General features: G+C 44.0%; 1 protein-coding gene across 3 annotated transcripts in view; it reads right to left on the reverse strand.

The window, feature by feature from the left end:
• The window catches only part of SVIL (supervillin), a 492,709-nt gene that overhangs the window by 387,825 nt on the left and 88,419 nt on the right, over positions 1 to 16,465 (reverse strand). For all 3 annotated transcript variants that reach the window (XM_030199261.1, XM_030199260.1, XM_030199262.1), the window contains one exon: positions 13,660 to 13,785. The gene's annotated coding sequence lies outside the window, so the exon portion shown is untranslated. The remainder of the gene's footprint in view (positions 1 to 13,659; positions 13,786 to 16,465) is intronic.

Genomic DNA, 16,465 nt, shown 5'->3' on the forward strand with positions numbered 1-16,465 from the left:
TAATTGAAGGGTAGGTTATTGGTAACAGTGAGAGATAGCACATCACAAATTAAATCCGGAAAATCACATTGTGGAAAGTATATGAATTTATTTGCATTCTGCAGAGGGAAATAAGTATTTAATCCCTCTGGCAAACAAGACCTAATACTTGGTGGCAAAACCCTTGTTGGCAAGCACAGCGGTCAGACGTCTTCTGTAGTTGATGATGAGGTTTGCACACATGTCAGGAGGAATTTTGGTCCACTCCTCTTTGCAGATCATCTCTAAATCATTAAGAGTTCTGGGCTGTCGCTTGGCAACTCGCAGCTTCAGCTCCCTCCATAAGTTTTCAATGGGATTAAGGTCTGGTGACTGGCTAGGCCACTCCATGACCCTAATGTGCTTCTTCCTGAGCCACTCCTTTGTTGCCTTGGCTGTATGTTTTGGGTCATTGTCGTGCTGGAAGACCCAGCCACGACCCATTTTTAAGGCCCTGGCGGAGGGAAGGAGGTTGTCACTCAGAATTGTACGGTACATGGCCCCATCCATTCTCCCATTGATGCGGTGAAGTAGTCCTGTGCCCTTAGCAGAGAAACACCCCCAAAACATAACATTTCCACCTCCATGCTTGACAGTGGGGACGGTGTTCTTTGGGTCATAGGCAGCATTTCTCTTCCTCCAAACACGGCGAGTTGAGTTCATGCCAAAGAGCTCAATTTTTGTCTCATCTGACCACAGCACCTTCTCCCAATCACTCTCGGCATCATCCAGGTGTTCACTGGCAAACTTCAGACGGGCCGTCACATGTGCCTTCCGGAGCAGGGGGACCTTGCGGGCACTGCAGAATTGCAATCCGTTATGTCGTAATGTGTTACCAATGGTTTTCGTGGTGACAGTGGTCCCAGCTGCCTTGAGATCATTGACAAGTTCCCCCCTTGTAGTTGTAGGCTGATTTCTAACCTTCCTCATGATCAAGGATACCCCACGAGGTGAGATTTTGCGTGGAGCCCCAGATCTTTGTCGATTGACAGTCATTTTGTACTTCTTCCATTTTCTTACTATGGCACCAACAGTTGTCTCCTTCTCGCCCAGCGTCTTACTGATGGTTTTGTAGCCCATTCCAGCCTTGTGCAGGTGTATGATCTTGTCCCTGACATCCTTAGACAGCTCCTTGCTCTTGGCCATTTTGTAGAGGTTAGAGTCTGACTGATTCACTGAGTCTGTGGACAGGTGTCTTTCATACAGGTGACCATTGCCGACAGCTGTCTGTCATGCAGGTAACGAGTTGATTTGGAGCATCTACCTGGTCTGTAGGGGCCAGATCTCTTACTGGTTGGTGGGGGATCAAATACTTATTTCCCTCTGCAGAATGCAAATAAATTCATATACTTTCCACAATGTGATTTTCCGGATTTAATTTGTGATGTGCTATCTCTCACTGTTACCAATAACCTACCCTTCAATTATGGGCTGCTCATGTCTTTGTCAGTGGGCAAACTTACAAAATCAGCAAGGGATCAAATACTTATTTCCCCCACTGTATATGTTTGGGACACTAATAGGATATTGGATGGAAGTTTAGTCCCCACATTTGTTCTATCTGGTGGGCTGTAATTTGAATAGTTTTTGGAAATGTGCATCTGTGATATTTTTCAAGTAAGTTTCAATTTTTGTAGTATTGCTGCATGCTGAGTTTGACTTCTTGAGGTAACTTTCCAGTTCAGTATTTTGCCTTCATGTGTTTTTCAGGTGTGATCAAGGAAGGTACAGTATTCTGCTAGCGTATAGTTTGCAGCCCTTGTTTGTTTTTTTTCACTAGGTTGTGCACTGGTGTTTTAGAGCCCGGTGTAATTACAGTTGCCTTTCCACGCCACGCATAAGGTTGTAGCTCGTCCTGTCCTTGGAATTAGTGTTGTTTATGGTTTGTTAAGGTTATGAGTGTGTTTTTGCACAAGTTTGTGTACAGTGTTTTGCAGTGGAGAGATAGTGTGTTGGCCTTACTAAGGTGGCACCAAACATCAGAAAGGGTGTAGAGCCTAAATCATGACACACTACCTCTAAAAGGGTGATTTGTGGCTCTACATGAGAATTGTGGTATTATGATCCCTTGCTAGCTTCATATTGTTGACGGTCTGCATTTTCCGTACGGCTGGTATATTGGTGTATAAGGTATTAATTGTGTCTATTTTATTTTTACTTATTTTTTTTCTGTGTGTTGTCAGACAATTATGGATGACAGACAGAGTCGGAGTCTTCTTGAGTCAGAGAGTTGTGGTATATATTTTAAAACAATTTTAATACCTTGGTGGTCTATATGTTTTTATATTGTACATTATATTTTACACATCGCTTAATTTTATTGTATATCTTTTCATTTCATTTTTATTTTATTGCATATATGGGTTACAGAGTAATAGGGGAATTTGAAAGTACTGAATCTTTTCTTAATATTTTTCCTTTATTCTCCTTTGTTATGAGAATTGGAACTACTAATTGTAGTGGACTTGAACTGAATAATTTCTGGGGAGGGGAGGTTTCATGATAGCATTGTGCTTATTATTTCAATCAGTTTTTTTGTACAAGTTTAGCTTCATTTGTCGTTATTTGAAATTTCATTTTAAAATTTTCTAAAAATGGAATAATCGTATCAATGGGGCCCCACCAAATTGGTCTGCATAGGGCCCCGCACTTGCTAAGACCGGCCCTGCATGTACCTTTAGAACGTGGAGGCAAGAGGGCAAGAGCAACAGCTCCTCTCTCCTGCCACTGGCCTGCCACAGGCCTGTCCGGAATAAAGTGGCAGTGTCAGGGCCAGTCTTAGGCAGAGGCGACCGAGGCGGCCGCATAGGGCCCCGCACTTAAGGGGGGCGCAGTGCGCCTCAACTCTGCCTCTCCGACCCCCGCTCGCTGCTCAGACCGCAACCATCAATGATCCGATCCCGCTGCTCGCTCGTCGCTCCGGACCGCGATCATCGCTCGCTCCCGCCACCCCCCCCCCAGCTGAGCCCGCCGACAGCTCCCGCTAAACTCCCGCCTCCCAGTCCCACTCCCAGGAGGCCAGGACGACGATGACAGATTGCTTGCAGCGTAGCGACGGCCCGCCCCGACAGACAGTTGCAGCAGCCACAGGCATAACAGCTTCGCTCACCCCAGATTTTCCCTTCCGCCTTCCTGCCCGCCTTCTGATGATGAGTACTTCCTGTTCCCGCGAGGGCGGGAGGGAGTCGTTGAGCAGGAAGGGAAAGGAGCTGGAGAGCGTGGTCGGAGGTGAGCAGCCATCGGGAAGGAGCTGGAGCGTCATCGTGGTCGGAGCGAGGTGAGCAGCCAAAGCCAGCCATCCAAGGGAAAAGGAGCTGAGCTCAGACTGTAGTAGTTCTTTAAATTAGAAAAACTGTCTGTCGAAGTGTAAGCGGGCAAAATCGACCTGTCTGGAGGGAGGGTTTGCTGGAGGAATGAAAAGAAATTCTGGACTGTTGTCATAGCCTGCAAAGAATTTAGTTTTCTAGAACCAGGACAACTCTGGAAACTCTGCACTGCTTAAAAAAAGCAAGCAAAAAAAATGGAGCAGCCTAATGGTTAGTGCTGCCAGTAGCAGCCTGAGAATCAGGGGAACCTACTCCTGCCTTAATTCTGTGCCAAATAATTTGAAATTATGTTCAAAACATTTGCAAATTCTACAAAATTCTGCACATTTTTTTAAACAATATTTTTGCCATCCACCTTTGTTCCCAGTCCCCCTCTCCCTGTACTCATTCATCTTATAGCCCCCCTCCCTGTACAGATACCATCCATATTTATTTTTTCAAGTCCTCCCTCCCTTCCTGCCTGCACCCACCCTTCATCCACCTTACAGTCCTCCTCCTTCCTCCATGTACACAGATACCATTCATCTTTTTCCAGTCCCCCCAACCCCTGCACTCACTGGTCCAGCACTGGAGGAGTGCACATTGGGAGTACCTCTTAGGACAGAAAAGAACCCCACTCTTCCCTGCCCACTGCTACTGCTCTGGCCGCCGGTGTCTGCTTCTTCAGAATGTCCACCAAATCTTCCTGCAGCAGCCTCACAAGATTGTCGCTTGAAGTCTCAGTGGGCATTTTGAAGACGTGGTGGTACCAGCAAGCAGCAGCAGTGGGCAGGAAAGAGTACTACTACTACTACTTATCATTTCTATAGTGCTACTAGACCTACGCAGCGCTGTACACTTGAACATGAAGAGACAGTCCCTGCTCGACAGAGCTTACAATCTAATTAGGACAAACAGGACAAACGATAAAGAGTAGGCCCGAAGAGGCCACTAGACCACCAGGGTGTGTTAGGCCCAGGGAGGGCCCACTGAGGCTCGGGGGGGGGGGGGGGGGGAACAGGGGTGCCGTCTGGCCTTTACCACAGTCCCCATTCTTGCAGTACTCTACTGCACTGCGGAAATGGGGACTACAGTAAAAAGATTCTGTGCAAAAAAAGTAAATTCTATGTGACTTGGAAATTCTGCGTTGTGTAGTCATGCAGAATTCTGGCATGAGTAGGAACCAGGTTTGATTCCCACTACAGTTCCCTGGACTCTAGGCAAGCCACTCTAACCCTCCATTGCCCCAGGTCCCAATTAAGTTACCTGCATATAATGGGACCTATTTACAAAGGCACGCTAGCATTTTTAACATGTGCTAACCACGTAGACATCCATAGGAATATTATGGACATTTACAGTGTTAGCACATTCTAAAAACCCTAGTGTGCCTTTGTATACAGCCCAATATATAAACTGTTTTGATTGTAACCACAGAAAGACAGTATATCAAATTCCATCCCCTAGGAGCTAGGGTGGGGCGGAGCTAGGGTGGGGGAAGTTATGGTGGGGCGGGGCTACGGTGGGGCCCCACCAAATTGGTCTGCATAAGGCCCCGCACTTGCTAAGACTGGCCCTGGGCAGAGCCAAGGCCCTGCCCAGTGCATTCTGGGATGCACTGGGTGGTGCTAAGCACCATATAAGATCTACAGTGGGAATAATCCTGACCCCTAAATATTTCAAATGATGGGAAACCAATTTTAAAGGGAAATTAGCCTTCAAAGACACCACCATGTCTCCAGAGGTAAGGCTTAAAGCTTTCATTTTATCGATGCTCACTTTAAAACCAGAAACTTTACCATAAGTCTGCATCTCATGAATCACATTAGTAGAGGAGTATAAGTACATAAGTAGTGCCATACTGGGAAAGACCAAAGGTCCATCTAGCCCAGCATCCTGTCACCGACAGTGGCCAATCCAGGTCAAGGGCACCTGGCACGCTCCCCAAACGTAAAAACATTCCAGACAAGTTATACCTAAAAATGCGGAATTTTTCCAAGTCCATTTAATAGCGGTCTATGGACTTGTCCTTTAGGAATCTATCTAACCCCTTTTTAAACTCCGTCAAGCTAACCGCCCGTACCACGTTCTCCGGCAACGAATTCCAGAGTCTAATTACACGTTGGGTGAAGAAAAATTTTCTCCGATTCGTTTTAAATTTACCACACTGTAGCTTCAACTCATGCCCTCTAGTCCTAATATTTTTGGATAGCGTGAACAGTCGCTTCACATCCACCCGATCCATTCCACTCATTATTGAGTGGATGAGTAAGAGAAAAGATCACACCGTCCACAAAAAAAAAAAAAAAAAAAAAAAGATTGTGTGAGTATGAGAACCCACTGACATCCCCTTAATATTAGCCCTAATACGCTGTGCAAAGGACTGCATAACAAACGCAAACAGTAAAGGCGATAATGGACTCCCCTGGCAGGTACCCCTACCTAAAGGGAAGGCAGATGTATACTCATTGATCTAACACAGGCACATGGGTTAGCATACAAAGCGCCCAACCAGGTACAGAAGCCCTCTCCTACACCAAACTTCCATAAAGTCACGAATATAAAGGGCCAATGCACCCGGTCAAATGTTCTTCTCAGCATCCACAGCCAGCGGCAGAGCAGGAATGCTCCTCGAGCATACCTCTCAAACGAGGTGTAAAACCTGCTTAATATTATCCATCTGCCAGCCGGAGACAAACCCTGCCTGAGCACAGCGAACCACCAAAGGTATCCATGGAGCCAGGCAATTTCAACATTAATAAGATTGGTCTGTAATACCTGCAAATTGTATTGACCCTCCCAGGTTTGCATAAAAGAGTGATAGGAGTTCTGTTGCTTAGACTACTAATACTGTCCCCCTGCTGCTGGGTTGAAAAAGTTTTGTAAAAAAAAATATTTGAAAAACCATCAAGACCTGGGGACTTACACCCCCCCCCCATTGGCGTAGTTTAGGGGGGCAAGGGGGGCATTGCCCCCAAATGCAGGGCTGTGCAATGCTGCAGGCAGCTCTTGGACGGTCCTTCCTTCCCACGCTCTCAGCTCCCCAACCAACAGCCCTCCTCTCCGTTCCTTCCACACACACCCCAGCCAAGTTTAACCCTTTTATTTTCAGTCACAGCAACGGCAGTGAAGAAGACAGCATAGGGGACTCGCCTCCAGCTTCTCCCTTCCCTCACACAGTGTCCCACCCTTGCGGAAACAGGAAACACATCATTGCAGAAGGCGGGACACTGAGTGATGGAAGGGAGAAGCTGGAGACGAGCCCACTGTGCTGCCTTCTTCACTGCCGTCACTGCGACAAAATAAAAGGTTAAACACAAAGGGGGGGGGCAGGAAAGAACGGAGAGGAGGGCTGTCGGGGAGCTGAGGGAGGGCAGGGAGAATCGCTGGACATAGATGGGAGGGGAGGGGAGGGCAGGGGAGAGAGGAAATTTGTTGAACATGGATGGATGAATGGAGGGGGCAGAGGAGAGAGGAGAACTGCTGGACATGGATGGATAAATGGAGGGGGCAGGGGAGAGAGGAGAACTGCTGGACATGGATGGATAAATGGAGGGGGCAGGGGAGAGAGGAGAACTGCTGGACATGGATGGATGAATGGTGGGGGCAGGGGAGAGAGGAGATTTGCTGGACATGGATGGATGGATGAATGGAGCGGCAGGGGAGAGAGGAGAACTGCTGGACATGGATGGATGAATGGAGGGGGCAGGGGAGAGAGGAAATTTGCTGGATATGGGTGGATGGAGGAGAGGGCAGGGGAGAATTGAGAGTTGCTGGACATGGATGGATGGAGGGGAGGGAAGTCAGGAAGGAGATGCACATGGATGGAGGGAAGAGAGGAGAAATGCTGGACATGGATGGAGTGGAGGGCAGGGAAGAGAGGAGAAATGTTCGAGAAGGATGGAGGGAAGGAAAGACAAAAGAAGGAGATGCACACGGATGGAGGGGAAGGGAGAGGAGAATTGCTGGGTATGGATGGAGGGGAGGAAAGATAGAGGAAGTAGATGCACATGGATAGAGGGGAGGGGAGCGAGGAGAAATGCTGGATATGGATGGAGGGAAAACTGCTGAACTTAAGGGCTGGATTGGAACACTGAGGGCAGATACTGAAACTGGAGGAAGAATAGGCGCAGGGCTACAGATGGTAGACAGGACGCATAAGGACACAGGAGGATGGTGGACATGGTGAGAGAAAAAATATCAAATATCAAATGGAAAGACTACACTGCATAAAACAGAAGACACTGGGACCAAAGCAAACAGAAAAACTAAATGATCAGACAACAAAGGTAGAAAAAAGTATTTTATTCAGAATGTATTAATTGGCATATGTCAGCTTTTGGAAATGTGCATGAGTGATATTTTGCATGTAAGTTTCACTTTTTCTAGTATTGCGGCATGCTGAGTCTGACTTCTTGAGTTAACTTTCCAGTTCAGTATTTTGCCTTCATACTTTTTTATTTCTAGTTCCTTGTGTCATATGTTTTTCATGTGTGATCAAGGTGCAGTATTCTGCTAGTGTGTAGTATTTGCAGCCCTTTTTGTTTTTGTTTTTTTTTCACTAGGTAGTGTACTGGTGTTTTAGAGCCCGCTGTAATTACAGTGCTGCCTTTCCACACATAATGTTGTAGCTCGTCCTGTCCTTGGAATTAATGCTGTTATGGTTTGGTAAGGTTCTGAGTGTGTTTTTTAACAAGTTTGTGCATAATGTTTTGCAGTGAAGAGATTGTGTGTTGGCCTTACTGAGGTGGCACCAAAACATCAGAAAGGGTGTAGAGCCTAAATCATGACACACTACCTCTTGAAGGATCTACATATAGAACTTATGCCACTGCCAAAGTTGAAAATCAATTTCTGACAGTCTGACCTCCTGCAATTCAAGCCAGACAGTTTGTCTAATTGTTGCTTATCAGCTCTTGACTGTGATAACCAATACCTCCTCTCCACAATAGTAATCTGAGTCAGAAGACAGGCATTTTACATATTGATCTAATTCCTGGGCCACATCAACTTTAATGTCAGCATCCCCGAGTAGGATCTCATTAAGTCTCCACACTGTGTACCGCCGAGTATGGCAACCAAGCCTAAAGGCACCCCAGACAGGTGTATGGTTCGACCAGATGTGAGACTCAATGGAGGAAGCGTATCCATCTGTAAAGTTCTCAATCTGATCCAATTTTCAATGAATTATCAAATTATCTTTTACTAAAGTTGTCACCGTATCTTTAATAGAGTTTACCTCTTCTTGAATGCCTTGTATCTGTTTGGACGAATCCTGTTTTAGTATATCAACAACCTGAGAAAGTTGCTCAACATTAGTAGCAAGATTGGTTGTTTCCTGGGTCTACTTTTACCACTGAGAAATGCAACCTCTCTACCACCTGCCAAAGGATATCCAGCGTCATCACCACCAGAGAGGTAGAAATCCTTTTCTCCATTGATGTCACTCTTCCTGACATTTCATCCCCAATGGAAGCTCTGCTGCCACTAAGCCCCAACTCAGTGAGTACCGCCGAAACAGAGTCCAGCTTCTCCTCCTGGTTAGTAGCAGGGCAAGGTACGGTGGAGCATCGGTTGCCGGTGGTGACAATGTCGTGTCATGCTCCAAGAGAGCAGAAGCTCCTTCCTCCTGACTCTCAACAGAGTGCTACTCTCCAGCAGATGGGCAGGTCGAGTAGCAATTCAGAGTTTGCTGAACTGGGGAAGAGGTTCTAGCTGGCAGCGGTAAGGCCCTGACAGTTCCCTTTCTTTTCATGTGAGGCATAATGGTAGGAAGGCCAGATACAAACAACTTCAACTGATCCAGCTACTCATGCCCGTCAAGCAGGCACCATCTTGGCCACTCCCCTAGATGTGAAGTTACTTTGCACTGAAGACATTCCTTAGTAAAATTCATGTTGTGTTCAAATACCACAAACTGAAAGCTCAAAGAATCTATCATTGCCTAGGGATTCTTTCACCTATCAATCGGACAACCTCTCCTGAAATAAAAAGTGCAAGTCAGACACACCATTTATCTTCCATGTTCTTTGTGTCTGACTGTACGTATCCTACGCTGCCCCTTCTGCGATCTATCCGAAAGACAGCAGCATGTAATTTGCTCTTCAGTATCCTTTTCTCTGCATCTCTTCCCTTTGTTTCCCCATTCCATTTTTTTGTTAACTGATGATATGAAGGTAGAAAACCAAATAATTCCAACATAGCTAACCTTTATGGAAAAAACATACATATAACATAATCCAAACTTGTACAGCAGTTTCCTTTGCCCACATCAGTTGTATTTCCCTCTCCCAAATCTATTCTGCACTATTTCCTCTCATTCATATCTTACAGGTTCTTGTGCTTTTTAGCCGTCACCTAGTCTTACATAATCTTTGCAGTGTTTAGATAACCTTAGCTCAGAAACTATTGAAGAGCACTATCTGCTTGTTCTTTGGGGGGGGGGGGGGTTTCCCCCCTGAACCACAACCAATTATACGCCTGCCAGTCATTTTGGTTTAGCTTTTTCCTTACACTATTAACATGACAGACAAAATGCCAGAAAAGGAGCAGAGAATGGTGAGGCAAGTCTGATTGTGTAAGAAGGAAGGTGCAGCACTTAAAACAGAGATAATCTATGCACTTCTGTCTAAGTAATCCAGGATCGGATGTACCCGGTGCAGCACATGCTGAACTTTCAATGCTCTCATGCTTTTGCGCAGAGCCAGATACAACCAAAAATTCAAGATGAAACATATCCTTCAGATCCTTGTTCAGCTTCAACAAGATTTTAGTTCTGTACAGAAGCCAGACAGGAAATTAATTAGCAAAGCTCTGAGACAGTTTTTGTCCTATTGAGTAAACTGGGGAATCTTCATTAACAACATTGAAGCAATTCTTGCACCCCTTCTCCAAAGACCCTGTGCTCATTTAGAAATTCTAATCATTACATAGCCAGACTTAAGCATCCTTTTCTGCCATTAAAAAAGTATATATATTTCGCAACGTGTTTTGTTGGCTTTTATCCCTCTATGGTCTTCTTCTTTACGCCTCAGTTTAGCCTCTTTTCCTCCCCACTCTGCAACCACTTCTGGATGTGGTCTGGCAGCAGAGCTAGGACAGTGAGTATCAGGTGCCAGATGTTACTCTTACACACTCAAAATCTCTCTACTGTTTGTTTATTTCTCCATAGAAGACATGAAGAACTGAAATTCAAGGAGGACATCGAACCATATGAAGACGAACAGCTATGGATTACTGGAATTTAAAAAAAAAAAGTAAAGCTTAATTTGAGCTGGCATTTCTATGCTGTTTACTCTGCAGAGTTCAAGGCAATATACAACTTCCCCCAGTTTCTGAGCAATAATAAGCCCACTTTTCCAACGGATGTAAGCAACATGTGCACACACGTTTTATGAAATAAACCAGATCCTGTCTTCATATTTTTGAGTCCGGGGGATCATTCTTTATGATGAAAGACCCAATTTTATATCGTACCATCTGCGTGTGAAGCCTAAAGACAGGTACCAATTGTGCGCCTAAGTTATAGAAAAAAATCACACTTATGCGTGTGATTGATGCCACTAATTGGTATCAAACTGCTGGGTGCTATTTTGTAACATATGTGCTACGCGATGCTGACATGTAAGCGCGAGGGGGGTGTAAACTGCCATTGACTTGACGTAACTGTTGGCGTACCAATGCCGACTTAAGCTAGTATTTTAAAATAGATTCGCAGTGCTACAGAATTGGCTTTGGGGCACCTAAATCTTGGTGTGAATTTATATCCTCCACACACCACCAAGGATACTAAGGTCCTCCCAAGGACTTTCACTAACTACACCCTCTCACGTGTGGACTGTGAAATATTGCAGGAATACCTTAGGAAACTGGAAGACTGGACATCCAAAAGGCAGATGAAATTTAATGTCGACAAATGCAAGGTGATGCAATTGTAAAGAATAATCTGAATCATAGTTACCTGATGCTAGGGTCCACCTTGGGGAGCAGCGTTCAAGAAAAAGATCTAGACGTCATTGTAGATAATACGCTGAAATCTTCTACTCAGTGTGCAGCAGTGACCAAAAAAAGCAAACAAGATGCTAGGAATTATTAGGTAAGGGATGGTGAATAAAAATGAAAATACTATAATGCCTTTCTTTCGCTCCATGGTGCGACTGCACCTTGAGTATTGTGTTCAGTTCTGGTCGCCGTATCTCAAAAAACATATCGCGGAATTAGAAAAGGTTCAAAGAAGAGCAACCAAAATGAAGGGGATGAACTCCTCTCATATGAGGAAAGACTAAAGAGGTTAGGGCTCTTCCATTTGGAAAAGAGACGGATGAGGAGAGATATGACTGAGGTCTACAAAATCCTGAGTGGTGTAGAACAAGTAGAAGTAAATCAAATTTTTTTACTTGTTCCAAAAGTACAAAGACTAGTGGACACATGAGGAAGTTACATCGAAATACTTGTAAAACAAATAGAAAGATATATTTTTTCACTCAATGAATAGTTTAACTCTGGAACTCTTCGCTGGAGGATATGGTAACAGCAGTTGGTGTATCAGAGTTTAAAAAAACATTTAGACAAATTCCTGGAAGAAAGGTCCATAGCCTGCTATTGAGACAACTGCTTCGACTACACAAAGACTCCAGTATTTTTTCTTTATCACAAAAACATTTTATTGTATTGCAATGCCCACTAACCTCACTAGCACTGCTGCCTACTATTAAAACCTCACACATTCACTCCTCCGCTCACCTTGCACACCTGTATTTAATTTAAATACAAAACAGTTGATTTTACATTTTAAACTGCATACTTATACTGTTTCGTATTGTGCATATGTTTTGCCATGCTTATACATTATATCATACTCAAATAATCAAAACTCAGTCCTGCCAGCAAAATGGTCCTTTTCCTACAAATGCCACGCCTTCCACATGGACGCAGTGAAAATGTTTCCACATAAACGCTGGATGACTGTTCTTCATGGACAAACTCTGTATGTCCGTTAAACCTCCGTTGGCTGTTCAAATACGCCACCTCCAGTCATTAATATGCACCACAATACAGGTGCTGTGTGCTCGGTGACTAACTCAACAGCCCACCATATCTGTTTCATGTTATGCCGGCTCCTCAATGCAGGACCGCATTTCACAAATCTTCCTCAGGAGGAACCACCATCAAATTTGTTCTACACCTCCAGTGGCTGCATGCCGGATTGAAACTCCCTTAGGGCTGAGCCACAGACGCCGCCCAGGATTGGTGGTATGGAATGTTGCTGCTAATTGGGTTTCTGTCAGGTACTTGTGACTTGGCTTGGCCACTGTTTGGAAAACAGGATACTGGGCTAGATGGACCATTGGTCTGACCCAGAATGGCTATTCTTATGTTTCTAACTCCTCTTACTTATGTTCCATCTTTGCTTATACCCTATTCTGTCTATAAAATGTTCTTTTACATATTGTGTTGACATTGTAAGTAGTATACTATGGGGCTCATTTTCAAAGCACTTAGACTTAGAATGTTCCATAGATTATTTTGTTTGATTATTCTTACTGTATACTTTACCTACTTGAGCACACAGTTATGGAACGCATTGCTGCGCAACTTAAAAAAGATCTACGAACTAACGAACTTCCGCAAACTACTGAAGACCCATCTCTTCAACAAGGCATACCACAAAGATCTACCAATGTGAATATACGCAACTCCTCCACATATATTCAGAACTGTCTTACAATATCTGCTCGTTATACTACTATCATGTTTTATCATTATCATGTTGCCTAAGATTCTTCTGTAACACTAAATGTCTATTTTCTAATATATTTCCACCATTCATGATGTATTGTAAGCCACATTGAGCCTGAAAAGAGGTGGGAAAATGTGGGATACAAATGCAATAAATAAATACCGCCTTGAGTGAATTCTTTCAAAAAGGTAGTAAATAAATCCTAATTAATTAACAGACATCCTCCCCTACACCCCCCCCCCTCTGTTGTGTCCACAATAGCCTTTTAGTCCTACCTTCCCATAGCGACTCCCGTTTTGAACTGCGTGCATTAAATTTAGGCGCAGTCCATTTCACAACACGTTTAGGGATTTTTGTGCATAAATTTTAATTATTCCCAATTAGTGCTCATTAGTGCTTAAGTGCTTTAATCAGCGCCAATTAACTTATTAAACCAATTAAGTTACGTACACTGTTATGGAATACGCTTAGATTTCGGCACAAAACACTAGGTGCAATGTATAGAAAAATGCCATGCAGTGCATAAGTATACAATGGTCTATGTAGCATTTAGCAATCTTTAGCGTACCTTAATAAAAAGGCCCCTAATTAACTTACCTTGAATAGTCTTCTCAATGAATTTAAGTCCAAAGACACTTCTTTAACGAGAATGTGGAAAGTAATGCATGATATCCTCCACTGACATGATGTTACACTCCACCCACGCTCTGTCCTCAGGGATACCTGTGCACAGATTGCAAAACAATGAGGCAAACTTTCCATATGTGTGAGCTTTTTATGTGCACATGCAGCTGTACAATTTCATGAAAGCTCTTTTCTGTATGAAAAACAGACTTTAGCCCCGGAAAGTCCAAAGTAAGCATGAACTGCTCGTCACTGCCTTAAATGTTTTGGTTGGAGCATGTGCAGTCCATTTGCTACAGCCACAAACTTCACAACTATTTGCACCTGCTAAAATGTTAAAGTGATCAGAATTTGGTCACTGTGGTCCAATCACTTAATTATCTGGAAAAGTCAGTGGAAGCAGAAACGTAAGAGAAGACTGATCAGTGCTTAAGGATCATGACACAATTTCAGCATTAAACACCCAGGGCACCAAGGGGCCGATACCAAAAACTACGACACGCAGTTAACGAGCTTGTTAATGGCCACTGTATGTGAGCAGGTTTAGTCCCACAGTAGACAGAGCACAGCATATTAAAATGTAAGATAAAGCACCTATTAGCTACCCCACAGCAACGAAGGGCTCTGCTCTGATGTCTACGCTGGGGGTACACCACCAGAAGCCTACCGCCAGGTTTGAGGTGGAATAAAACCCCCATGATCTGCATCTTTCCCCATCTCCCTCCCTTCTGACCCCCTACCCCACTGAAATTTAAAATAAAAGTCCCTCCAGCACCCTGCCAAACCCCAACATGACCAGCGCCAGCACTTCCTCCCCCTCACAAACTTAAAATAAATAATTAAAGTTACCCTGCTGGTTAGTGACAACTCTCATCTCAGATTAAAGAAAAAATTGCTCTGGTGTCTAGTGGTACCCCTCCCACCCAACTTACAAAAAAGTCCCTGGTGTCTAGTGGTGATCTCCCAACCCTTCACCCAAACCCCCCTAAAACCTGTACCTTACAATGAGGTAGGAGTGATGTCCACTTGCTCTTACCTCCAGGAACATTATCTTCAAAATGGCAGTGACCAGCCCTGCACAGTGCATCCTGAGGAAGAAGGGTGCCAACATTTTGTAGAAGACAGCACCAGAGGCAAGAGTAAGTGGGCACTGCTTCTGCCTCATTCAAGGTACAGATCTGTGGAGTTGCCACTAGACACTAGGGCAATATTTTAATTGGGGGGGGGGGACAAGGGAGGTGGGCTAATGCAGGTCTGTGCCACTATTTTATTTTTGTTACATTTGTACCCCACACTTTCCCACTCATGGCAGGCTCAATGCGGTGGGCAATGGAGGGTTAAGTGACTTGCCCAGAGTCACAAGGAGCTGCCTGTGCCAGGAATCGAACTCAGTTCCTCAGGACCAAAGTCCACCACCCTAACCACTAGGCCACTCCTCCACTCCAACACTAGACACCAGGGCAATTTTTTTTTAAGTCTATAGGAAGAGAGGGAGGAAGCAGGGTCAGGTCAGGCCAGGAAGAAGGGAAGGCAGATTGGGGCCAATGTAGACCACTGGCACTTCCTTTTTTTTTTTTTTTTTTTTTTTTTTGTCATCACCCTTCCTGTCAGTGTCTGAGCTAAATTGCTGCTCAGGCACCGACAGGAAGGAGTAACATTTCGCAATGTGTAGATTACTGCCACAATTTTAATGCAGCAGTAATTTGCATGCTCATAGCATGCGGTGGTAATTTAGGATCACTAAATCTGCAGTACAGCTGCACACCGAGCCAGCTGTACCACAAAGCTTTCTGAATTGGACGCAAAGTGTGCATGTGGTAGTATCTGCATACTCCAGCACCCAATCAGGGATACATCGACAAGTACAACAGTATGACACTAGTATTTAAATGGAGTAAGTCACATTAGGATAGACAAAAACCAAACAAAAGCTATCAGGAGAACCAGCACAAAAAATGTATCAGATTTGTTCCCTCTTATAGAACAGCTGCAATACATTCCTATAAATACTGAGGGATCCGATTAAATATTTAAGTTTTGGGAAATCAAAGCATTCTAACGTATCCATATTTTAGAGTATTTTGCATAATTATGGAAATCATTAAAAAAAATTAAACTTTGTTCCATACATATATAAAATCCTCCACATATAAAAAGTACTTTATTAAACAGTTTGTTGCATACCTCTTTACACTGTGCTTAAGTGAGATGCATGTTAATGTACCACATAAAATACATTAATCATAAAACAATACATTTACAATGCCCTAAAGCAGCGATTTTCAACCCAGACCTCGGGCACACTCAGCCTGTCTAGTTTTCAGGATACCCATAATGAACATGCATGAGATAGGACTGCATACAACGGAGGTAATGCATGCACATTTCCCTCATGAATATTCATTGTGGATATCCTGATAACCCAACTGGCTGGGTTGCCAACTCACACTACTAAAGGCACGCTGTATAAAACCTAAAGTACATAAGTATTGCCATACTGGGACAGATCGAAGGTCCATCAAGCCCAGAACCGTGTTTCTATTAATGGCCAAACCAGGTCGCATGTACCATACAAGATTCCAAAAAAGTACAATACATTTTATGCTGCTTTTCCTAGAAATAAGCAGTGGATTTTCCCCAAGTCTGTTTTAATAATGATCTATGGACTTTTCCTTTAGGAAGCCATCCAAACCTTTTTAAAACCCACTAAGCTAACTGCTTTTATTACATTCTCTGGCAATGAATTCCAGAGTTTAATTACACGTTGAGTGAAGAAACA

This window comes from Microcaecilia unicolor, chromosome 1 (genome assembly GCF_901765095.1).
Source record: "Microcaecilia unicolor chromosome 1, aMicUni1.1, whole genome shotgun sequence".
In the NCBI taxonomy this organism is placed as follows: domain Eukaryota; kingdom Metazoa; phylum Chordata; class Amphibia; order Gymnophiona; family Siphonopidae; genus Microcaecilia; species Microcaecilia unicolor.